The following is a 26,259-nucleotide window of genomic DNA, read 5'->3' on the forward strand; positions in this document are numbered from 1 at the left end:
CAAACAATTAATTTTTTTATTTAAAAAACTTACAGCTCCTTGAAAACAAACCAAACTGCTTCATTAAAACCTTTTAGCTCACCTAAAGGCCAAAGGCCTTCTAACAAAACACAGATAGTCACAAACCCCCTTTTCAAAAATTTACAGCTACCAAGTTTTCTATCGCATGTTTGTCCCCTCACCATTCTCTAACTTAATCCTTTTAGATTTCTTACAAATAGTTTTTTTCTTAAGCAGGGTTCTGGAACTCTTTGTGCGGACTAGATGGTCAATATAACGCTGTAAGCAGGCATCTTCCGGTTTGGTCCTATTCTTTAGAACACGGTCAGGGTCTGCACTGAATTGCACAGCATTTATCAAGGTCACCCCTTGCGCTAAATGTTCTTGGGTTAGGCACAGACATTGCATAGCATAACCTATGGCAATAACAGTATTTAATAAGCTTCCAAACACAGCTCAGCACACAGGCCCCGGAGCTTGCAGTTTATATCCACTGAAGTCCAAGTCACACAGTCATGGTGCCTTTGGCCTGGCACATCTATGACACAGCCCTCACAATCTTCAGAAAGCTTTTCCCTAAGGCAGTGTGTAAGGATAGCATAAACAGCAACGAGGACAATAGTCCGCATGACTTTTTTACGCTCAGGACGTGGCACTGGCTCAGTTAGTTCTATGCCAAACCACCTCCTAAACTCCTCATAGCCATCATCCACAGAGTCCTCTTCAACAACTTGTATCAGCGTTGAGCAAAAACATGGTGGGCCCGGTTCATCTTCGCTGCTTGATGCAACGCTGTCCAGGGCCTGCGGGTCCTCTAGAAAGGCATCGTCGAGCTGTTGAGAAATTTTCAGAAAAGAAACCCTGTAAGCACCCCCACTGCTTGTTTTTTAATTTACGCAACCCCCGGTTCCTACCCCATTACCCACCCCTCCTCGACTGCCGCTTCTTAATCATTCATTTACCTGAGCGCCGTCTTTTCCGTTTGCCTTCTCCGCCGGTGACTCCCCCGAGCCGCAATCGCCTTCCACCTCTGAAGGGGTGGACAAAGAGAGACTGTCGCGCTCATCGGGGTGTCTCACGAGGGTTTTGGGATCAGGTTCCGGCGTATCCAACAACGGCTGGGCCAAAGGGCTCCCCTTGGTCGCTCCCTCCTCTTCCTCGGAACTGTCGCTGATGTAGCGTTTTCTCCACGGATGGTCAAAGGTGCTCGGGGCTAAAACAAAATCCGAAGTTCTCACGGGGGTAGTGAAGGAGTCCATGTTTCCTCTCAGCAGCCTTTCCGCGTTTTGAAAAACACGTGTCCTTGGTAAGAGACGGCCGCCTCCTTTGTCTGGCGCTGAGACTTATGGGGTAATGGTGCTGCACTCTGATTGGTGGAGGCCCTTGGGAGGAGTTCTTAGTGGGGTCACACGACTCACTTCCGGAGGGGTCACCCCACCTGGAAGTCACTCTGATTGGTCAAAATCTCCTCTCGGGGTGGTCCTTTCGGGACGAAACCCCTCCTGATTGGTAGAGGGTGGTGGGGGGAGTTCATAGAGGGGTCACATGACCCACCTTGCTTCCGGTCAGGTGGCACATTGACCCCGGCAGTAATACCCCCATGGGTGGGACTTCCGGTGACGGAGGGGGGACAAAGGGGTCAAGGGGCGGGTTTATGGTTTCATTTACGGTAGGGCCTTTATACTACTCACACCACAGCAGGTGTGAATAATGACCTCACTACATGAGCCTGGCCCGATGCTGCCCCTACTGGAATTGTGCAATGGAAAGGACTGAAAATGTTGGAGTTCCTTTAACCAGCCTCCGCCCCTGGACCTACTCCACCATTCTTGACTCAAACACCCGGCATTCCTGATAAATGCCCGCATTACATGGGTACCTTTGAAAGAAATGGGGACTCGTTACCTCTGCACTGGGACTATGACTGCCCTATTGACCTACAGCTTTGGTTGAAAGTTGCCTTCACCAGTATTTACACATTGTTGGAACCAGAATTAGTGGCTCTCCCTGCGTTCAGTTCTAATAACCGGTCCTAAGACTTTATGAGCAAACATGCGTTTCCCACGGGTGCCCAGGCCTTTTTTGGGAAGAAGAAATGTGGGACTCTACTACGCCTCTCTTTAGACAATCAGCCCCTAAAAAAAGTGATCGTTTGGAACCATTACCCCCTGCTGTGAATCCCAAAATTGTTGGCTCACAGGAAATCTGCAAAGTTGTTCATCAAACTTCATCTGCGAGGATTTCCAATCTAATACTCATTTGGGCAGGGGACAAATGGAAACCAGATTTCAAAGCACACTATGGACATTTTAACTGTCTGATATGCCATTTGAGCGAACTAATGGTCCCCTCACCTTGCAACACGTCATCAGTGATGTATTTGGGGACATTGTGGATCCACACAGTGCCATCTATTCAGGTGACATACTTCTCTTTCTGGAGAACCCAGAGCAGTACACGCACCACACGCGAACCTGGAGAGGTTTCGGCAGCATGGTCTCAACACGGAATTGGAAAAGCGTACCTCCGGCCAACTCTCCTCAGAGGTTTTGGGATACATCCTCTCCCCAGAAGGTGTTACGATTGATCCAAATAAAGTGGAAGCCATTCATCGATGGGACAAAGTTTGAAGACCTCAAGAAGATCAGCGCTGCCTAGACTTCACCCGCTTTACTGCTGCTTCCGCCCAGGGTTCTCAGAGCCAGTAACCCCCACCAGAGCTCTCCTCCACATAACGGCCACAATCGTTTGGTCACCCAAGTTCCAACAAGCCCGCAAACAGCTCAGAATTGCCTTCCTCACTGCACCTATTCGGAGGCTCAGCATTCATCATGGAAGTAGACGCATCTACTATGACCACCAGGGCCCGCTTCATTTGGTGGTGCCAGATGTGGCCTGAAATTCAGACTTAGCTTGACTGACGTGACTTCTGCGCTTTCACCAAGGCACCACGCATCAAACTTATTGGCATCTCAGGCCTCTGGAGACCCTGCCCTGGCCATGGGCAACCATTGCCAGGAATTTCACTGATTCAAATGACCACAGGATGGAACTGACTCTCATAGGTCACCTGACCACGATGGCGCGCTTCATCCCCTTGTGAACGTGTACCGTCGATTGAGAGGACAGATCAGTTCCGAGTTTGCAAAGGCCAATGACACCTTTATTTTGCTAAATGTAGCTTTCCCACTGATTTCATGCCACGCTATGAACGGCCTCTTCGAACTTCCCAGCTATCGACCTGGGTCACCGTCAAGAAGAATGAAGGGAGTTCCTCGAGGACACTAGGAAGGAGTTCAGATAGTGTCCGGACTGCTAATGACAAGAGGGAAGCCATTTGCTGAAGGGAGGTACAAAGCCCCTGGCACTCACTGAATCCCTAAGTCCCATTTGTTGCAGCAGTTCCTGACCCATCCCCCTTGGCTGACCTTCTGATCCCATCCTCCTCCTCAGGGTCTAGGGAGCAAACTCTGGGTCTCTTCCCTCACTCTGCACAATCCAGGCCCAGAGTGTCCGAGCCCCTCACAGACAATGGGACTCTCCTCTCTTCTCCTCCTTGTGGGGGGACTAGTACCCCCATTTTACAGACAGAGAATGAAGGTGATGAAGTGACCTCTCCAAGGTCACACCTACCAATGTGGGGGAGAGCTGGGAACTGGAGTGGGTTCTACAGGAGTGCCCTCTCCACAGGGGCAGCTTCACTTTCTGCCCTTCGTCCTCTCCTCCCCTCTTGGCCCGTCTTTGAAGGGGGCTCTGACAGGGAAATGAGCAGGGGTTTCCTCCCCCCTCTGCCTTCCAGGTTCTGGGATCGGTCCATGTCGCCTACTGCAATGCAGCCTGCAGCTGGCCCGGCTTGGGGAGCCATATCCTCATCCTGTAAAATCGAGAAGTACTGGCTCTCACTGATGCGTAGATGGAAAACCACACACCCCACCCGGAGGTAGAAGCCACCCATTCCCAGGTTGTCCCGAGGAGCCATGATTTCTCCAGGAGCTGGGGAAGGGCACAGTGATCAGTTTGTCAGAGGTAGGGGAAGATGGTGTAAGGAGAAGGGCTAGGAGAGGAGGAGCATGAGCTAGGCTCTGTATTTGGGCTTGGCAGGGATCAAGAGACGGGACAGGGGCTGTTAGAGGGCAATGGTGAGGTACAAGGGGTGTCGGAGGTGGGGGCAAGGCCTGAAAAGTTCAGCTACATTAGATCAATTGTGCCAGAGAATCACTGGTTGAGGTGACTGAAAGCTCTGAACTAGGGCTGGCCAAAATCATCCTCCTCAGATGGGAACATCCCAAAAGTCTGCAGAAACACCTCCTCTGAGGTGAACGTTGTGGCCCAAACCTCCCTCTGCTCTGTACCTCACAGGATTCCCACTGGCTGTTCCAATCCAGGAGGAAAACTCACAGCACCGGTGCAGTGAAGTGCCACTGAAACCCGCTGTGATGCACAGACCTTGTCCTGGCTGTCTGCACAGGGCTGAATTTCACCCCTTCAAAGTGTACGTAAATAATTGGCTGAAGGGCTTTTTCTGTTCAGATGTGGTTCTAGTGGGAAAGAACCAGGGGCATTGTTAACCTGTATTGCGCCCAGAACTGGTGCTTCAATGATGCCGAGAAGTGCTGATGCACTCCCTGAGTCCTGATTTCCTGCCATTCAAGTGGCTGGGGGCTTCCATTGCCCCCATCCCCACCATCAGAGACTTTTCCTATGGGAATCTTCCTAGAGCAGGGGAGAAATCTGTTTTTCCTTTAAAACCAGTCTGCTTTGTTTATCCGAGATTAGTGGTATCTTTGGAAAACCCTAAGCGTGTTGGGGTTTGAGATGGAACAGGTGATACAGGAGCTCCAATAGATTCCCCTGAAGAACACCACCCTGTCTTTTTCTGTTCAGGTTAGAGCTCACCATCCATTTGCGGAGGTGAAGACCAGATGGGAGCTGCTGGATCGACCTTGATGAGCCATGTCCTTGTGTGGATGAAGGACCTACATCTCAGGATGGCCAGCAGCAGATGTAAGAATGTGTCCAGGAATAAGCTAAACAACCTACACTGATAGGTAAGTAAAGTCATGGCCACATGTAGACACCACAGGAATTGGAGGGGATTGAACCAGGGTCCTTCAGCACAAGCCCCGCTCACTCATTGTCAACCAATCCAGCTCCACCCACTAGACCACGCCCCCTTCCAGAGTCACAGAACCCAGGAGCCCGGATTCTCAGACCCAGGCCTCACATCACAAGGCCAAACCCGCTCCCATTATGGGCGCTGTAGAAGGGATCATTGGCAAAAAACCCTCCACATTCCCCCGTCAGAGACTGCAGCCACAGGTGACCAATGAAAGAGCAGAGATCTCCCCTGTGGGAATCCGAGGGGCTGCACATTTGGGGTTTCACAGGGAAGGCCTCTGGCAGCCACTGACAGAGTGTTCCTGGGAGGAGATTTTCCGTCTCTAACAAAGGGTTTCTGTTCCCCCAGATCTCAGGCGCTCAGCAGAATGCGGGAGAGCCGAGTGCTGATGGGCAGAGGGGTCACAGGAGTCACCGTGCGGCTGTGCAGCAGGTGCAGTGTCTGCAGTCACCATGGGCCAAACCCTGCGCTCCAGACAACCCAGGCTAAGGCTCCCTGGATTGCCAAGGGGACTTTGGCTTGGGGAATCGGTTGCTGGTGCCTGTGTCCACAACTGGGATGTTGTCATGAGGCTACTCAATGGTCCATGAAGCGCCATGCGAGCACGGGGAGAATGGGCATTAGAGAGCGAGGCTGGGGCCTCTGCGGAGCTGCTGCAGTCGAGCATCCACGGCCAGAAGAGAGACTATGGGAAACTCGCTTCGATGGCTGGCTACAGCCGCAGCAGCTGTCTCATAAAGCTCTGCTCACGCTCCAGCCAACAGAGGCAGGACAAAGAGCCACCCAGTGAGAGCCTGCATTGCAATTCGCAATACGCGGTTTTTCAGTGGATTCTGCTGCCCTGACAGTCTATTTCCTGTAATGTGCACATCCAGCCACCCTGGCTGACCTCAATGGGAGTTAGGTTCTCCGTGCCCACAGGACAGGGCTGGCCTTACCATGAGGCAAACTGAGGTGGCCCCCTCCGGTGCCAGACTGTGGGGGGCGCCACTAGGACCCAGAGTGTAGAAAATTGTGTCTGCTGCGGGTGCCTATGTATTCTCTCTGCTCGAGATGCACAGAGATGGTGGAGTGCTGTGCTGGAGGAAGGAGGGCACAAGAGACAGAACAGGCAGGCAGGCGAAAAGGTGAGAGGGAATAACAGAAAGCAGCAGGAGCTGCAGGGAGAGAGAGGAGGAGGAGCCTCTTATGTACCTCTCCAGCACCCCCAGGAGCCTGGACTGATTCACACCAGCTTCTCAGGGAGCTTCCTGTTTCCTGCTGCTTCCCTGAACCCACTTGAGGAGAACAGGCAGTCAACTGAAATAGTAGGAGCCAGTTAGGCCCTTAAGACGCTGATATCTTCCCTACTCAGACTCTGCTACCAGCCTGCTTATTTGTCCCCTTCAATTGAGTGTTGAGAGAGACTCTAGCTGGCACAGAACAGCAGTCACGAGTGAAAGAAGAAAACGCCCCTCTGGGGCAGCATTCAGAAAAAGAAAGAAAACAAAAGAAGCTTTTCTATCTAAGCAGGAAGGAGCTCTCCTGAGATACATAGACACAAATGTTCATGGTGAACCTTCCAGCCCCAGTGAGGATGTGAGTGGTGAGGAGATGCCTGATCTTCCATCTTGCATCTGAAGAAGTGAGGTTCTTACCCACGAAAGCTTATGCTCCCAGTACTTCTGTTAGTCTCAAAGGTGCCACAGGACCCTCTGTTGCTTTTTACAGATTCAGACTAACACGGCTACCCCTCTGATACTTGACACCATGCAAGGCACTGCATTTAGCCGTATGGAATGGAAATATATCAACCTCATGAAGAAACTTGCACAAATTCAGACGACTTGCATCTGAAGAAGTGAGGTTCTTACCCACGAAAGCTTATGCTCCCAGTACTTCTGTTAGTCTCAAAGGTGCCACAGGACCCTCTGTTGCTTTTTACAGATTCAGACTAACACGGCTACCCCTCTGATACCTGATCTTCCAGTTACTCAGAGTGCAGGTGACCTGGCAGCTACTGCAGCATCCATATCTCCATCTCAAATGGGTGTAACCATGCCCATTCCTGAAGAAAAGTGTAGATCAGAGAAGAGTGTGGTGGAGGCGCAAGAAACAGCTGCTGCTGAGTTTAGTTCCTTAAATCTAGATGATCCAGGACTGTGGACCTACTTGAGCAGTAGCCTGAGGGACTTCCTTGTACTGCATGGGCCACAGCAAGTAAAAAACTTCATGTTCCTCAAAGACAATGAAAATAGTAGCTTCCATCCAACACATTACTGGTGTGAAATCCCCAATGGTGATAAAGTGAACAGGCCATGGCTTATGTACTCAAAAACCTAGAATGCTGCATACTGTTTTTGTTGCAAACCATTCCAGCCACATTGGGTTCTACAGGAACAAAAGACTGGAAAAATCTGGCTAGAAATCTGGCATGCCATGAAAAGGCAGCAAATCACCAGAGAGCATTCCATAGGTGGAAAGAGCTTGAGATGAGAATAAGGTTAAAGACCACCATAGATGATCAGCATCAAGAGAAGATTGCATCAGAGTCTCGTCACTGGCAAAATGTTCTGAAAAGGCTCATTGCCATTGTGAGAATGCTTGCTACCCAAAACCTAGCACTGTGTTGCACTTCAGATCAGCTGCATGTGCCAAACAATGGAAACTTCCTTAAAATTGTGGAGCTGATGGCTGAGGTTGATGCTGTACTCCAGGAGCATCTAAGAAGAGTCACCACCCAAGAAATGGACACACCCCACGACCTCGGAAAAACAATTCAAAATGACATCATACTGTTACTGGCAACAAAAGTCAAACAGAAGATTGTGGCAGATATGAAGTCAGCAAGACATTACTCTGTTATTCTGGACTGCACACCTGACATCAGCCATATGGGTCAAATGACTTTAATGGTGCATGTTGTAACAACAACAGAACCTAGTGAAAATGTCCCTGCAATGGTGCCCGTCAGAGCATTTTCTAGAATTTATTGACAGGTTTCAGAGGAGCAGCCATGTTAGTCTGTATCCGCAAAAAGAACAGGAGTACTTGTGGCACCTTAGAGACTAACACATTTATTTGAGCATAAGCTTTCATGGGCTACAGCCCACTTCATCGGATGCATAGAATGGAACACACAGAAAGAAGATATTTATACATACAGACAGGGCTGGCTCTAGGTTTTTTGCTGCCACAAGCAAAACATTTTTGGCTGCCCCCCCACCCCAGTCCTGGGCTCTCCCCGTCCCCCCCGCCCAACTGCACCCTCCTGCCGCCCCAGCCCTGGGTCACTGGTACCTCACTCCCAGGGCGGGTCATTCAGCAGGAATTTTGGATGTGCACAGAACACAGACAGGATTGGTTCCCATATTGTTACAGAACTGCAGTAAAGTGGAACAATTTTCAGCTTGTGTGATTGGAGGATATCTGGATGCATATTATAAGACTGTCCTACATAAATGAGAAAAAGTTGAGGTGCCTTTATTATTCTTTTGTTCCATTCTTTGTTTCTATGGGGAATGCACTATCACGCTCTTCCTTTTAAACAAATAAAACTAAAACTTAAAAAAAAGAAAAAAAGCAATGGCGGTTGAAAATAGCAATTCCAGTCCCAATAACCACTGGGAAGCATTTCTTGCTCAATTTATTCTACCTTTTCTACAGCAAGTTACAGTGGATCAGTATATTTGATTTGGGAGAAATGAAGTAACAGCTGCCCAAATTGAGCTTGAGCACTCCTGAATTTTGAGGATGTTCAAATCTGGAAGGCAGGTGCTAGATTCCCTTTCTGAATATTAGCTATATCTGGAAAGGAAAAGTCAATTTCTGCTTCCATGGCTCAGAAGTGGAAATCCTCCTAAGTGCCTGGTACTGTATGTAAAGCTGCCCAGGTCCAGAGCCTCCCCTCCCTTAGTTTTCATTTTAAATTCTACTGGGATCCACATACCTCCCTTGCTAGGCTTCAGATAGAGAGGTGCACCATCCATTTAGTCCCCCCAATTCCTTCTTTGGGGGAGAGCCCAGGGCTGGTGCAGCAGGAGGTGCGGGTGCGGGGGAAGAGCCCAGAGCTGGGGCGGCAGAGGGTGCGGGGTGGGAGAGAGCCCAGGACTGGGGTGGCAGGAGGTGCGGGTGGGGGGAGAGCCTAGGGCTGGGGGAGCAGGGGAGTGCAGGTGGGGGCTAGAGTTGGGGCGGCAGGGGATGTGGGCGGGGCAGAGCCCAGGGCTGGGGCAGCAGGAGGGTGCAGGTGGGGGCCAGAGCTGTGGTGGCAGGGGATGAGGGTGGGGGGGGGGGAGAGAAGAGCCCAGGGCTGGGGCGGCAGGAGGTGCAGGGGCAGGAGGGGAGCCCAGGGCTGGGATGGCAGGAGGTGCGGATGGGGGCCAGAGCTGGGGCAACTGGGGGTGTGGGCAGGGGAGATCCCAGGGCTGGGGCAGCAGGAGGGTGCAGGTGGGGGCCAGAGCTGGGGTTCTCAGCTCCCAGGCTGGATTCTTGGGCCCCTTGCAAATCTGCGGCCCCAAGCAACTGCTTGCTTTGCTGGTGCCTAGAGCCGGCCCTGTTTTTACATCATCTGTTTAATTCCTCATTTATTGTGCTGTGTCCTGATATTTTATATAACTCAAGAACTCTCCCTTACAACAGCTCAGCTTCATGATAGAACTGCTGCAAAATTGCAGTGCTCTTCACAGAAAATCCCAGTTCAATATGCTTTTGTTGTAATAATAGATTTTCACTTTGATTGTCTGTCTTTCTATGGCATTAGCTAAATGAGAGTTGTGCATCTGTATAGTGACCAAGGTTTAGCTGTAATTACAGTAGCCTCAGTACTGCCACCTAAAGCAATGCAGGAATTGTTTAATGCTCTTTTAACTGCTCAAATCTATTTTGAACAGCAGATGGCCTTAGAGATACAGTGTTGGGCAAAGCAAATAGTTTCTCTGGGGCCATTAATTTAACATCACCTACACTTCCAGACACAGATACTGCTGTTGGCTAGGCCCTGCCTTCACTCCAGCAAAGTGAAGTGCTGTTGGCTACCTGTGCTGCGTATCACACTTGTCTCTCCTTTTGCAGTGAGACTTTGCAAACACTGCTGGGAGCTGCTGGTTGGACATAGGAGATGGGTACTTTGTCTGCAGTTAATGGCCTGAGTGAAGGAGGGCGGTCACACCTTTTGTGCTGTTAATGTTCCACAGTCCGTCAATGTAAATCCTGTACCACTGCTTGGACCTTGAGGGGTATCTGCTGGCATTGGAGGGCCTTTAAACTCCGGCTATATTGACTCCCTTGTGGAATCCAGCAGAATTTCCTGGATTTTACAGAACCCCAGAAATCTGTGCAAAATCAGTCACTGCGGCAGCGATAACTTTACAGCTGTAGGATTTCTCCAGTAATAGATTTCACAGTCCTGTGTCTCACTGTGTCTGACCTACACTACGCTGAGCTCTTTCCTTTTTTTTTTGGTCATCTTATTTACATTTTCATAACGAAGGCATCGACAAATACATAGTGACTATCTTGGCAGAGAAACTCTTTAAAAATGTTCCCGCGGAAGTCTGAAGCAAAAGCCTCTAAAACAGCCCAGGTCTGGCTAACAATAGTAGAGAATGGTTGGACTGACAGACTAATAAATACAGTAATGACCCAAATCTTGTGTGCTATCTCAGGCTGTTCGTTATCTGAACAAGTACAAATGCAGGCAATGAGTAAAAAGCTCTTCCTCAGACATAAGCAGTGGATCAAATATTGCTTCATCATCAGAAATGCTTATGTGATCAGTCATGATACCCTTAGCTTAGCGGCTCAGTAAGAAGTGTTGTGGCATTGCCATAAAAAGATATCTTTTTAATAGCTTCAGTAGTTATGTGCAATTTAGCAGGGACAAGCACTGATGCATTAAAATTCAAAGTTATTTGGATTTAGGAACCAAAAACCCTTATGTTGCCTCAGCCAGATCAGGAGAAAAATCTGGCTTTCCTTTTTTACTCTCTTTTTGATTCCAAGCTGTCTGCAAAATTAAACAGTTTGGAATCAATTAGAGTTCTGTACAGAACATAGGTAGAAGGAGATATTCTTAAGTATTTAAGTATTTGAAAAGGAGCCTTAAATGTATATTGTGGCATCAAGTTCCAAAAACAGACAACCTATCTGGGAGGTTGGGATAGCTCAGTGGTTTGAGCATTGGCCTGCTAAACCCAGGGTTGTGAGTTCAATCCTTGAGGGGGCCACTTAGGGATCTGGGGCAAAAATCAGTACTTGGTCCTGCTAGTGAAGGCAGGGGGCTGGACTCAATGACCTTTCAAGGTCCCTTCCAGTTCTAGGAGATAGGATATCTCCATTAATTTATTTATTTATTTATTTAATTTATCATTTTGGCCACTTGGAAAATGTTCCCATGCACCTAATATACAAACTTTAAGCCCAAACATACAAACACTTAGTACTGAGCATAGAGTTTCCTGCCAGGTATAGATTCGTTGGCCTCACTGGAACTCCCCATGATAGTACTGAGGGTAATTTTTGCTAAGAGTCAGATTCTGCCACTCAGTGGAGGTGCTCATCAATAGAGCTAGTCAGGAATTTATTGCTGAAATATTTGTCAGAAAATGGTGATGTATTGAGTTACATCCTGGATAGCGACCCGTAGATCTGCTCTACACAAGAGCCAAAACAAGACCTTTGGGAACTTTTCTGAAAAAATTGAAGTGCTGATCCTGGATCAGTCACTAGCTAGTGGTCAGGGCACTCACCTGGGATGTAGGAGCTTCATGTTCAAGTACTTGCTGCAAATCAGGCAGACCAGAGACATGGACCTGGATCTACCACATCTCAGGGGAATGCCCTGACCCATAGGCTAGTGGCTGTTTGGGAATGAGTCTCTTGATTTCCCACACTCCTGCACAAGCAAATTCAAAAGCTCTTGTTTTTATCCAGATGCAGATTTGGAAACTTTGAATTTTTTGGCAAAAATGGAATGCTTCTTTTCTGGCTATCCCTACTCTTGAAGTAAGTCGCTACCTACTGTGACTAGGGGTGGCAAAATCTGGCCATAAGCGTTTGCAGGATTGGGCCCTTAACTGTTGTGGGTTTCAGTCCTTCTATTTTACAATGTAAGGAAGATCTGTCTTTAGTAGTAGCACCAGTTAACATTTTAAATTGCCATTCTGTGACTGTAGATGTTATACAGTTCACTTCAGACAATTATCAACATTCCCTTTCCTCCCCCCCCCCCCCCGAAGATGCGGAATTTTTTTCAATTAAATGAATGTAATTTTGGTTGCTCGGAATCCAAGTGCAGAGGAATGACCTTGATGGACATGGAAAGCCATTTCCAAAGTGCAAGGCAGTGGGCTGTGGCTTTCCCAGCATTCCCATGATAACTTTTCAGTGACTCAGACAGTGCCCAGTGCTGTAGGAAACAGAAGGCAGAAGCTATAAACAGACTGAGAACATCTCTTTTCAGTCTAACACAGCAATTTTTATCTATCATCTCCAGCATAACAGACAGGAAGCAATAAAACATTATACCCTGGACAGGATGTACTGGACCAACCATCATCATCCTTTCCCCCCCAAGGAATTTTCCCAGAAAGAAGAGGGCAGCCAGAAGACGTAGGAAGGAGTCCAGGGAAATAGCACCAGGGTCTGGGAGCAAGCAGACCATAGTTGCTAGGCAGGGAACCTTGAATGTAGGGTAGGGTGACCAGATGTCCCGATTTTATAGGGACAGTCCCGATTTTTGAGTCTTTTTCTTGTATAGGCTCCTATTACCCTCCACCCCCGTCCCGATTTTTCACATTTGCTGTCTGGTCACCCTAATGTAGGGTGAGCCAGGGTTCCCCTAGCAGCCACTGGGGAAGTGGCACAGTCTGGGCAAGGAAGGGAAGACTGCCATTTTGGATGAAGAAACCTTGATACCCCAGAAGGGAAGGACTATAGTGACTTGGCTGGAGGCCAAACCATGAAGAGGGAGCGCCCTGAGTTGCAGAGGGGGAGGCTCTGGGGCATGTGAACAAATGACAGAAGGTGGTCTTGGACCTGGAGGGAGCTAACCCCCAGAGCAGCCAAGAGGAGGTGCCCTAGTGGTGAGTGGTACCCTGTGACACACCCATCTCACCTGTGTCAGTCTGGCAATTTCTGGCCTTGCACTATGATGTGTCAGGCTCTCACGGTGAGAATCTGGTGGAGCTGGGAACAGAACGTGGACATGGTGGCATTGTGCTCTCCCTCAGCTCTGCAGGCTCTGGTGGAGGGGCGCATATGCTCGCTGATCAGCTCACGCCACATGACTATGGCTGTGGAGGCCTTAGGTAGCTTGGGGGCTGCTTTAGCCAGCCTGCCGCACTGGTCTCTGTTCTGGGGACAGCTGGCCCATTGCCTTGCCCTTTCTGTGCCCCTCCCCAGGGTTGGGAGGCACCTCACCAGCATCTGCCCTTAGCATGGAGCAGTCTCCTGCTGTTCACCTCTTTCTGATCATTTCCTCCTGAAATCTCCGCTAGCTCCTCATTGGCTCAGTAGGCTTGCAGGCTTCTATTGTAAGACACATCATCCACAGTCGTCCACCCAGGAGATCAGTGCTTCCTCCCTCGTGTCTGAAGACATTTGTTCAAGACACGCCACCACTGAGTGACCTGCCTTTAACTACAAGGCCTAGCACACATAATATTTAGCACCTACACGTAACTCCTCACATATTCGCCATACATACACCTCACAATGGTTATGATGACCAGTGTGGCACCCGTTTTCAGCAGAAATCGTACATCACCCCTGTCAGTGACCTCAGGGGATCCCTGTAGCCCTATGCACCCTGTGCCCTCTGCCAATTGGCATCGAAGTCCTTGGATCTCACTTTCCTCTCCAGGCCAGCCTGGTCACCCCTAGCGGTTTCTGGCCCCGTCCAGTGGCAATGGGGCCCAGAGCTATCAGCACAGCACTGGGCCGCTGCACTGCAGTACATCTCAGTGCTGGCACCACATGTGGCATGCTCGCCCAGGGCAATGTTCATCTAAGGAAGGCACGTGAGAGTACCATGACAAGAGCATTGGTTTCTGGAAATAGAGGCTCTGTCATGTCTAAGCTTGAAGTTATGACACTTTGCTGGCCTCATCTAGTCCTTTGGGCTCAAGGTGGAGACCACACACTTGTGGCACTGCTAGCTCAAGGTTCAGCAGTTCTGTAACTAATAAATACATGCTACATACAAAACCAGGGAGGGTGGGGCAGGTTCTGAATAAGCATGCAGGAATCTATTTTGGTGACTGACCCAGCAAGTACTAGTAGTGACTGGATACAGATCAGATAAGCCAAAAAGATGTTGAAAATCAGACTCAAATATATGTAGCATTGGTGTAACATCTACTGTTGGATTTTTAAAAAAATGTTCTTAGCTTGTTTTTGTTCCCATTGCCCTGCTTACAGTCTGCTCTGAGGCTATGTTGTCATGAGACGTGAGGCCCCGTTTCAGAAAAGCATGTGTTTATATACAGTTTCCTAAGAACATGATAATAGGATCTCAGTTCTCACTGTCAATGGGACTTTAAGAGCTCCTGTATTTGCCTTTTTGACTGAGAACAATCCTGCACAAATTCAGAACAGAGACTTCTCACTAAAAACTGACTCATAGGCTCACAGATTTTTAAGGCCAGGAGGGACCATTAGATCATCGAGTCTGACCAAAGGCCAGAGAGTTTCACCCTTTTACTCCTGAGCCCAATAACTGTTTAATAGCTTATCTGAACATTATTCTCTAATTGCTATGCTTAGACATGCCCCATGGCAGACTGTGTTAATGTTACAGGGCATGAGACTTACGAATGTTGATTTCAGTGGGATGCCGTTAATCATGTGGTTAGCTGATGTGTTTACATTTGTGTACATGAGCATTCGCTGGATCCAAGCACCTCTAAAAATCTGAATTCCAACATGACTCAAACACACATGCTGGACTTGCCATGACCTGCGTTCGGTCTTTGTGCAACAGGGTAAATTTTCAGTGCCATACATTGGCATTTCTCCTGTTAACTGTAACAAAAGTTGTAATCCGAATTCTGCACCCAAGGCTCTTAACTTACTTCACCGTAAAGAAAAGGCAGAATTTTCAGCAGCATTTACTGCTGGCCTCATGCTGCTCCCATTGAAGTTAATGGGACTTGATCAATGGGACCAGAGTAAGGCCAATGCTGAATGCCTCCAGCCGAGCATGTCCCCTGGGGGAGTATGTCATGCTGTGAAATCTCACCTATTCATTGCTGCACCCTATCTATTAATGGTTTCAGAGTAGCAGCCGTGTTAGTCTGTATCTGCAAAAAGAAGAACAGGAGGACTTGTGGCACCTTAGAGACTAACAAATTTATTAGAGCATAAGCTTTCGTGGACTACAGCCCACTTCTTCGGATGCATCTGTAGTCCACGAAAGCTTATGCTCTAATAAATTTGTTAGTCTCTAAGGTGCCACAAGTCCTCCTGTTCTTCCTATCTATTAATATGAGCTGAGAACGATTGTTTGCACTCATTGGAGCAAATGGGACTCAGTGCTCCAAGTCAAAGAGAAACGATCTCTGAAGGCAAGTTTTGATGTGGGGTTGGTAACACAGTAACCACGTTCCCTCCCTCACAGACAATTGTCACCTGCCCTCTTGGTCGCTAACAGTGGGCTGCACAGCTGCTTTCCCCCGTGGTGCCTACCACTGCAAATAGCATTACCTAGCCAAGAAAACAACATGCCTGCACCGGTGTAGTACATTTTAAAAAAAGAGATGTTTGCAGGAGAACTAGGAACCCAGGAGGTTAAAATGGAGTCTGCTTAGCTCCCTATATAACCCCCCTCATTGGTGTTAGCCCAGGGAACCCTCACAATCTGATTAGAATGGTTTTGGCTGCACTCTTGTGTCATGATATATATCTTTCTCTCTTTCCCTCATTTATTTCCCAAGGAACACTCATGCCTAGTTCACACTAGTGTTCCCAGGTGGGATGATCAGGTGCTAAAACCCCAACAGGATGCAATCTGAAAATTTGATCGCTTCCCAAGTGAACCAGAGCCACCCAGAGGATTCAGGGGGCCTGGGGCAAAGCGGGGGAGCGGACATAAAAAAGGCGTCACTCGCTGCGGCGCTTGTACTCACCGGGCGGCACTCCAAGTCTGCGGTGGCGGCGGCGGCGGCAGATCCTTCACTCGCTCCAAGTCTTTGGCAGCACTGAAGGACCCGCCGCCGAAATGCCGCCGAAGACCCAGAACGAGTGAAGGGCCCGCTGCCAACGTGCCACCGAAGACCCGGAGCGACTGAAGGGCCTGCCACCGAAGTGCCACTGAAGGCCCAGACCACCGCCGGGTGAGTAAAAATTAAAAAGGCGCCTCTAGCCAGGGAAGGGATTCTCAGCCGCGGCTCGCAGGGACCCTGTAGGGCCAGGGGCCTGGGGCAAATTGCCCCACTTGCCCCCCCCCCCCCGGGCGGCCCTGAAGTGAACGTTCAGTTCTAGCATTGTTAATGCTTGGGGACTTACCCTATACCCTTCACCAGCTCCATAGACCCGCTGCCATTTACATGATTCAGAAATGAAATGCAGAGTGCTTTGGGAGATGGGGTGCAATAAGATCAGTTCAGGCTGTTATGATCCATTTTAAGACGTTCTGTTATTGTGCCAAGGGGCTGAGAAATGCCCCATTCTCATCAGTGCAAAGCTTGATTTTATAGATGGAAGGTCATTCAGGTGGATTGTGAGATGTTGGCTTCATGCTAATAGCACCGCTGTCATCTCCACCCGCACAACTACCAGCTGCTTCTCTTCCAGGTGGAAGCTGATTAGTTGGTGTGGGGGCAGGAGGGATGGACTGTCAGACATTGGGGCCTGATCCAAAGCTAACTGAAGTCACTGTGAGAAGCCTCTCCCACAATCCCGTACTTCACTGGGATTTGCACCAGGTGCTTAGTATGCAGTGGGAAGCCAGGAAAACTCCCCTCCTCTTACCTGGCTAGGCAGTCTCTACAGCGTCTGTCCTCGTGGCCTCGGGCAGTGTTTTAATGAAATCTGCTCATCGGAGTTCACATGATGTGAAGGTGAAGCAAACACTTTCTGTAAGGGAAGCAGGGCGTAGCCTGGGCTAAGCAGAGATGGTTTCTTCATGCACATACCTGGTGGTAATCCTGCCAACAACTGGCCACCCAATCGAACAGCCTGGCTAGAAAGCCCAGAGTTGCTGGCACACACTAGACTATGGGCCAACCAAGCTGGCACTCAGAGGAGGGGTGGGAAGAGGAGATCATGGGAAGGATGAAAGGGAAAGTGAGTGAAAGATTTCTGGAGGCTCACTGAGTTAGAGATCAAGGTACAGCATTTGTTCTCTGAGAATTGGGGTCTGTATCATTGTGTATATGGACTGGTAGCTATGATTCTCCACTATGACCTTTTTATCTATAAAGCGCATCTCACCACCCAGCAGAAGGCCTGAGGGTACAGTATGAATTGCACCGCACTAGGTGTTCAGCCTAGACAATCTCGTAAGACGTCTGCAGTAAAACAGCATGAAGGGGAGGGGTGGGAGGCAGGGCTTAATTTGTGCCAGGCCTGAGCCCAGCACCTCTGGGCTTGCTGCAACAGTTATGAATGTAAAAAATTGCTTGAGCCCCGATGCCTGTTTCATTACAAATTAAGCCCTGGTGAGAGGGGCGAGGAGGGGAGGGGAGGAGACCAAACCCCACGCCAACAGCAATTCTGTTAAAACACCAGTGAGAGATCAGTGGCGGATTAGTCACTGGGCCAACAGGGCCCATGCCCAGGGGCCCCAGCCAACTGGAGGGTCCTGGAAAAATGGGCACCCCCATGCCCCGACCCACTCTGCCCACCTTGTTTCAATCACTGCAATCAGCACTGCGAAGGAGGGCTGTTAGCCCTCCGCTGGAAAGCCAATGATTTCTCAGCCAAACACAGAAGTGGCCAAACTCCACACAAGGAAGTGACAGCCTCTTTGATAGTCCATAGGGCAGATGTGCGAGCAGCGGCACAGGAGGCAGCAAACAGGGCTGCTAACAGGGGAGTTTGAGTGGGAGTCTCATTGGAGGAGAAGGTATCTGTACTTGCATCTGTCTTTGTAGTGCTTGTGTGAATCATAGAATCATAGAATATCAGGGTTGGAAGGGACCTCAAGAGGTCATCTAGTCCAACCCCCTGCTCAAAGCAGGACCAATTCCCAACTAAATCATCCCAGCCAGGGCTTTGTCAAGCCGGGCCTTAAAAACCTCCCAGGAAGGAGATTCCACCACCTCCATAGGTAACGCATTCCAGTGTTTCACCACCCTCCTAGTGAAATAGTTTTTCCTAATATCCAACCTGGACCTCCCCCACTGCAACTTGAGACCATTCCTCCTTGTTCTGTCATCTGCCACCACTGAGAACAACCGAGCTCCATCCTCTTTGGAACCCCCCTTCAGGTAGTTGAAGGCTGCTATCAAATCCCCCCTCATTCTTCTCTTCTGGAGACTAAACAATCCCAGTTCCCTCAGCCTCTCCTCATAAGTCATGTGCTTCAGACCCCTAATCATTTTTGTTGCCCTCCGTTGGACTCCTTCCAATTTTTCCACATCCTTCTTGTAGTGTGGGGCCCAAAACTGGACACAGTATTCCAGATGAGGCCTCACCAATGTCGAATAAAGGGGAATGATCACGTTCCTCGATCTGCTGGCAATACCCCTACTTATACAGCCCAAAATGCCGTTAGCCTTCTTGGCAACAAGAGCACACTGTTGACTCATATCCAGCTTCTCATCCACTGTGACCCCTAGGTCCTTTTCTGCAGAACTGCTACCTAGCCATTCGGTCCCTAGTCTGTAGCAGTGCATGGGATTCTTCCGTCCTAAGTGCAGGACCTTGTTGAACCTCATCAGGTTTTTTTGGCCCAATCCTCTAATTTGTCTAGGTCCCTCTGTATCCGATCTCTACCCTCTAGTGTATCTACCACGCCTCCTAGTTTAGTGTCATCTGCAAACTTGCTGAGAGTGCAGTCCACACCATCCTCCAGATCATTAATAAAGATATTAAACAAAACCGGCCCCAGGACCGACCCTTGGGGCACTCCGCTTGAAACCGGCTGCCAACTAGACATGGAGCCATTGATCACTACCCGTTCTGAGCCCGACGATCTAGCCAGCTTTCTATCCACCTTACAGTCCATTCATCCAGCCCATACTTCTTTAACTTGGCGGCAAGAATACTGTGGGAGACCGTATCAAAAGCTTTGCTAAAGTCAAGGAATAACACATCCACTGCTTTCCCCTCATCCACAGAGCCAGTTATCTCATCATAGAAGGCAATTAGGTTAGTCAGGCACGACTTCCCCTTCATGAATCCATGCTGACTGTTCCTGATCACTTTCCTCTCCTCTAAATGTTTCATAATTGATTCCTTCAGGACCCGCTCCATGATTTTTCCAGGGACTGAGGTGAGGCTGACTGACCTGTAGTTCCCCGGATCCTCCTTCTTCCCTTTTTTAAAGATGGGCACTACATTAGCCTTTTTCCAGTCATCTGGGACCTCCCCGGATTGCCATGAGTTTTCAAAGATAATGGCCAATGGCTCTGCAATCACATCCTCCAACTCCTTTAGCACCCTCGGATGCAGCGCATCCGGCCCCATGGACTTGTGCACGTCCAGTTTTTCTAAATAGTCCCGAACCACTTCTTTCTCCACGGAGGGCTGGTCACCTTCTCCCCATATTGTGCTGCCCAGTGCAGCAGTGTGGGAGCTGACCTTGTTCGTGAAGACAGAGGCAAAAAAATCATTGAGTACATTAGCTTTTTCCACATCCTCGGTCACTAGGTTGCCTGATTAGGGGGCGGAGCTTGGCTGAGTAGGGGGCCTATAAAAGCGGCCGCCCAGCCAGGCAGCGGCACAGCTGCGAGCAGCGGCACAGGAGGCAGCAAACAGGGGAGTTTGAGTGGGAGTTTGGAAGGGGAGGCAGGAGGGCGCAGCGTGTTGTGTGCTCTGTGTCCCCAGGTGCTGTGGGCAGAGACTGCAGCAGCCATGAGCCAAGCAGCAGGGGACAGAATGCAGATGATTGCATGTGGAAGCTGCGGTATGTATATGGTGCTAGCAGGTGAGCCTGAACAGAGGTATGTTTGCATGAAGTGCCGCCTAGTACAGTTACTGGAAGAAAAGATTAAGGGGTTGGAGATGCAGGTAGATACCCTGGTGGAGTTTAGAAGGGGGTTCGAGCAGCTGATGGAGGAAAGGCAAGGAGAGGTAGAAAGAGAATGCTCTGGGGTGCAGGTGGAAGCAGAGACTGAGGACTGTGAGGGGGCAATTGTAGGGGAGGAACAAGGGCAGTGGAAGCATGTGACTGTGAGAAGTAGGCCAAGGAAAAGGAGGGCTAGTGAAGGGGAAATAGAACTCAGGAACAGGTTTGGGTGTTTGGATAGCGAGGAGGGGGGGCAGCAGGTGGTAACTGAAGGTGGGAGGGTGAGGAAGAAGAGAAGAGCAGCTAGTCCAATAGAGAGAGGGGAGGAGTTGATGGAGACAGCACCAAATCTGGGCCCCGGGAGGATACAGGATGGCACAAGGGGGAGTATGAGAGAAAATAGGAACGGACACAGGTTTCTACTAGAGGGAACAGAAGATAGATTGGTAGATCGCACTGTCGCCAGGCGACGTCAGGTTTATGTGATTGGGGACTCCTTACTGAGGAGGTTGGATAGGCCTGTGACCAGGGCGGACCCAGAAAACAGAAGGGTGTGCTGTCTACCGGGCGCAAAGATACGGGATGTGGACCTGCGGTTGAAAAGGATACTAAAAGGAGCAGGTAAGAACCCCTTGATAATACTTCATGTTGGAACGAATGACACGGCTAGGTTCTCGTTAGAGAAAATCAAGGGAGATTATGCCAGGCTGGGGAAGACGCTCAAGGAAATAGAGGCTCAGATCATCTTTAGTGGGATTCTGCCTGTTCCTAGAGAAGGGCAGCAAAGGGCTGATAGGATTGTGAGGATAAATAGTTGGCTAAGGGAGTGGTGCTATAAGGAGGGCTTTGGCATGTATGGCCACTGGGAGGCTTTCGGGGACAGACAGCTGTTCTCATGGGATGGACTTCACCTGAGTAGGGAAGGAAATAGACTTCTGGGAGGGAGGCTGGCTCATCTCATCAAAAGAGCTTAAAACTAGGAAGTTGGGGGAGACGGTTGGGAGATGTACAATTAATCTCCACGCCAGATTCCAACATTGAAAAGGTGAGTGATGAGATAAGAAAAGATATAGCCGGGGGGATGGGATTGGACATAAGAAGGAGAGGAGGGATGAACAGTAAGGGGTCCGTAACAAATTGAATAACTAATGGGAGACAGGCTAAACGGCCTACATTAGGATGTTTATACACCAATGCGAGAAGCCTAGGTAACAAAATGGAGGAATTGGAGCTCCTGGTCCGGGAAATGAAACCGGATATCGTAGGAATAACTGAAACGTGGTGGAACGGCAGTCATGACTGGAGTACAGGTATGGAAGGGTATGTGCTGTTTAGGAACGACCGGAATAAAGGTAAAGGTGTGGGGGGGTGGCATTGTATGTCAATAATGAGGTAAGCTGTAAACAAATAATAACTGATGGAATGGATAAGACGGAGTCCGTCTGGGCAATACTCACACTGGGTAAAAGAACTACTAGAGCCTCCCCTGGGATAGTGCTTGGGGTGTGCTATAGACTGCCGGGATCAACCCTGGATATGGATAAAGAACTATTTAATGTGTTTAGGGAAGTAAATACTAATAGGAACTGTGTAATTATGGGGGACTTTAACTTCCCAGATATAGATTGGGGAACAAATGCTAGTAGCAATAATAGGGCTCAGATGTTCCTAGATGTGCTTGCTGATCAATTCCTTCATCAAGTAGTAGCTGAACCGACGAGGGGGGAGGCCATTTTGGATTTGGTTTTGGTGAGTAGTGAGGACCTCGTTGAGGAAGTGGTTGTAGGGGACAACCTTGGCTCCAGTGATCATGAGCTAATTCGGTTTAAACTAAATGGAAGGAGTAACAGAATTAATTCAAAGACTAGGGTTTACAATTTTAAAAAGGCTAATTTTAATAAATTAAGAGGACTGGTAAGGGAAGTGGATTGGGCAAACATATTAATGGATCTAAAGGCAGAAGATGCCTGGGATTATTTTAAGTTAAAGCTGCAGGAGCTGTCGGAGGCCTGTATCCCAAAAAAGGGAAAACAGTTAGTAAGCAAGAGATTTAGACCGAGCTGGATGAGCGACTGTCTCAAAGGGGCGATTAGGAAAAAACAGAAAGCGTACAAAGAGTGGAAGAGGGGAGGGATCAGTAAGGAAACTTACCTTATTGAGGTCAGAGCATGTAGAGATGGAGTGAGAAAGGCCAAAAGCCGTGTAGAGTTGGACCTTGCGAGGGGAATTAAAAGCAATAGTAAGAGGTTTTATAGCCATATAAATAGGAAGAAAGCAAAGAAAGAAGAAGTGGGACCGCTGAAGACTGTAGCTGGAGTGGAGATTAAGGATAATCTAGCCATGGCACAATATCTAAACGAATACTTTGCATCGGTGTTCAATGAGGCCAATGAAGGGATTAGGAATATTGGCAACGTGACAGAGGGGGATACAGGAGGGGGGGTTACCGTATCCGAGGTAGAAACCAAACTTGAACACCTTAACGGGACTAAGTCGGGCGGACCGGATGATCTTCATCCAAGAATATTGAAGGAACTGGTGCAGGAAATAGCAGGCCCCTTAGCGATAATTTTTAATGAATCTTTAAACTCGGGGGTGGTACCGTTGGACTGGAGAATAGCTAATGTGGTTCCTATTTTCAAGAAAGGGAAAAAAAGTGACCCGGGTAACTACAGGCCTGTCAGTTTAACATCTGTAGTGTGCAAGGTCCTGGAGAAAATTCTGAAGCAGAAAGTAGTTAAAGACCTTGAGGTCAATGGCAATTGCGACAAATTACAACATGGTTTTACCAAGGGCAGATCATGCCAAACCAATCTGATCTCATTCTTTGAGAAAGTAATAGACTTATTAGATAAGGGAAATGCGGTGGACCTAATATGCCTTGATTTCAGTAAAGCGTTTGATACTGTACCGCATGAGTAATTATTGGTTAAATTGGAAAAGATGAGGATCGATATGAAAATCCAGAGGTGGATAAGGAACTGGTTAATGGGGAGACTGCAGCGGGTCATACTGAAAGGGGAACTGTCAGGTTGGAGGGAGGTCACCAGTGGAGTTACTCAAGGTTCGGTTTTGGGACCGATTTTATTTAATCTATTTATTACTGACCTCGGAACCAATTGTAGGAGTGTGCTGATAAAGTTTGCGGATGACACAAAGTTGGGAGGTATTGCCAATTCGGAGGAGGATCGGGATATTCTGTAGGGAGACTTGAATGACCTTGTAAATTGGAGTAACAGAAATAGGATGAAATTTAATAGTGAAAAGTGTAAGGTGATGCACTTAGGGATGACTAACAACAATTTTAGTTACAAGCTGGGGACGCATCAGTTAGAAGTAACAGAGGAGGAGAAAGACCTTGGAGTCCTGGTAGACCGCAGGATGACTATGAGTTGACAATGTGACGTGGCGGTGAAAAAAGCCAATGCGGTCTTGGGATGCATTAGGCGAGGTATATCTAGTAGGGATAAGGAGGTGCTGCTTCCGTTGTACAAGGCACTGGTGAGACCTCATTTGGAGTACTGTGTGCAGTTCTGGTCTCCGATGTTTAAAAAAGATTAACTCAAACTTGAACGGGTACAGAGAAGGGCCACTAGGATGATCAGAGGAATGGAAAACCTGTCGTATGAAAGGAGACTCGAGGAGCTCGGGTTGTTTAGCCTAACCAAACGAAGGCTGAAGGGGGGATATGATTGCTCTCTTTAAATATATTAGAGGAATAAATACCAGGGAGGGAGAGGAATTATTTCAGCTCAGTACTAATGTGGACACGAGAACGAATGGATATAAACTGGCCGTGGGGAAGTTTAGGCTTGAAATTAGACGAAGGTTTCTGACCGTCAGAGGGGTGAAATATTGGAATGGCCTTCCGAGGGAAACGGTGGGGGCGAAGGACCTGCCTGGTTTTAAGATTAAACTAGATAAGTTTATGGAGGGAATGGTTTAATGGGATAATGTGATTTTGGTCAAATGAACAGTGTGCCATCGCTGGTAAATAGTATCAATGGCCAATGAGGGTCTGGCTGGAGAGTCTTGCCTACATGTTCTGGGTTCTACTGATCGCCATATTTGGGGTCGGGAAGGAATTTTCCTCCAAGGTAGATTGGCAGAGGCCCTGGAGGTTTTTCGCCTTCCTCCGCAGCATGGGGCAGGGGTCGCTAGCTGGAGGATTCTCTGCTGCTTGAAGTCTCTAAACCACAGGATTTGGGGACTTCAGCAGCAGAGTCAAGGGAAAGGGTTGGGACGGCTTTGTGGCCTGCATCATGCGGGAGGTCAGACCAGATGATCATAATGGTCCCTTCTGACCTTAAAGTCTATGAGTCTATGAGATGCTGAACTGGCGTAGACTGAAAAAGGGGCAGATTTATTTGTAAGCCTGGAGGTACCATGCGTACTCAAGAGCCAGCCGCAGCCACCTGCAGACAGTATTGTTGGACAAAGCTGTGCTGAGCTTGCTAGCATGGGTAGTGCAGGGAGGGAATCAGGCCAGGCCAATCTCAGGCTAGGTCCACACTACCCGCCTGATTCGGCGGGTAGAGATCGATCTTCTGGGATCGATTTATCGCATCTCATCTGGATGCAATAAATCGATCCCAGAAGCGCTCCCCCGTCGACTGCGGAACTCCTGCCCGCCGAGAGGAGGAAGCGCTGTCGACGGGAGAGCTTGCCTGCGCCGCGTGGACCTGCAGTAAGTAAACTTAGTTCGATCTAGGAAACGTCGACTTCAGCTACGCTATTCTCGTAGCTGAAGTTGCGTTTCCTAGATCGATCCCCTGCCCCAGTGTGGACCAAGCCTCAGACAAGCAGCCTGCCAAGGGCAGTAGCCAAATAATGCAGGCCAGAGTCAGGTGAAGCCAGAGCCCTTCCCACCCGTGGACTGTGTCACATATGCCGTTCTAGTCCCACCGGGGCTTTTTTCTGGTGAGGCGCCAGCCTATGGAGGGAAGTCAGGCTGGAGGGCGGGCACAATGCCAAACACCAACCCCGAGGGAAGATCACCAGCCAGTCTGCCATTGCATATGCCCCTGGCCCAGCTGCTCGTGAAATCCCGGCACTCCACACGGGGCCTGGCCACAGTGGGAAGGCGGGGTCCACATCTGGCTTTCAATAACTGGAGGTGTCAGGAGTAATTTTTCGTGCTTGACTAACGGGGAGCTGGCGCCTTCCTACCCTAGGGCAATGGGGAGCCTTAGAAATGCCAGGATGGAGGTGGGCGAGTCTCTCAGTCAGGAGTCACTAATGAGTACCAAAGCTGTGGCATTGGCCCCTAAGCCCCACTTTCGAGGTGTGTGTAGGGGGAAGCCAATTTTCATTTGGGAACGGTCTTGCTATAGCCACTGACCAGGCAATCAGGCTGTGATGGTGCGTTTGGTGCTGCATGTCCTGTGCTTTGTAGAGGCACTGTGGTCTGAGGTGGCCTCCAGGAGGGAGTGCTAAATCTCAGCATTGCTGCTAGAGACACCCTCGGGCTCTGGGGGGAGAAGGGAGAGCGGCTGTTTCCTCTCTCAGCCACATTAATATATTAGCCATGCACAGGGCTGGTGTCTGGAGTGTCTGGTTTTCCTACACCCTAGTAAGAAATCTCCCCCTCTGTTCCCACAGAGCCTGGGTCATGGGGTATCTGGCCCCTGAGGTGGCCAGGCACTCGGCCTACCTGTGACAGGCTCTGCTGAAGAGAACGAGCCAGCCCAGATCCATCTGGGGATAACTCAGAACTAATTAACTTCTGCCCTGTGTGCTTGGCAGGAGAGAACGCGGGAGGGAGCACCTGGGGAAAGAGCTCCTTTGGAGCTGGCTAGGAAGCTACACCCAGTGGGTCTCCCAAGAGATCAGGGCTCCTGGGGAGAGGACCAGTCCCCGGTGCGCAGAGAGAGAGAGCTCCCAAGGGAAGGGCTTCTCAGGGGAGCTGGTGGCAGATGACAGAACAAGGAGCAATGGTCTCAAGTTCCAGGACAGGAAACCAAGGAAGAGTGCTCCTAGGTGGGGGAGGCTA

The sequence above is a fragment of the Chrysemys picta genome, chromosome 5 (genome assembly GCF_011386835.1).
Source record: "Chrysemys picta bellii isolate R12L10 chromosome 5, ASM1138683v2, whole genome shotgun sequence".
Taxonomy (NCBI): domain Eukaryota; kingdom Metazoa; phylum Chordata; order Testudines; family Emydidae; genus Chrysemys; species Chrysemys picta.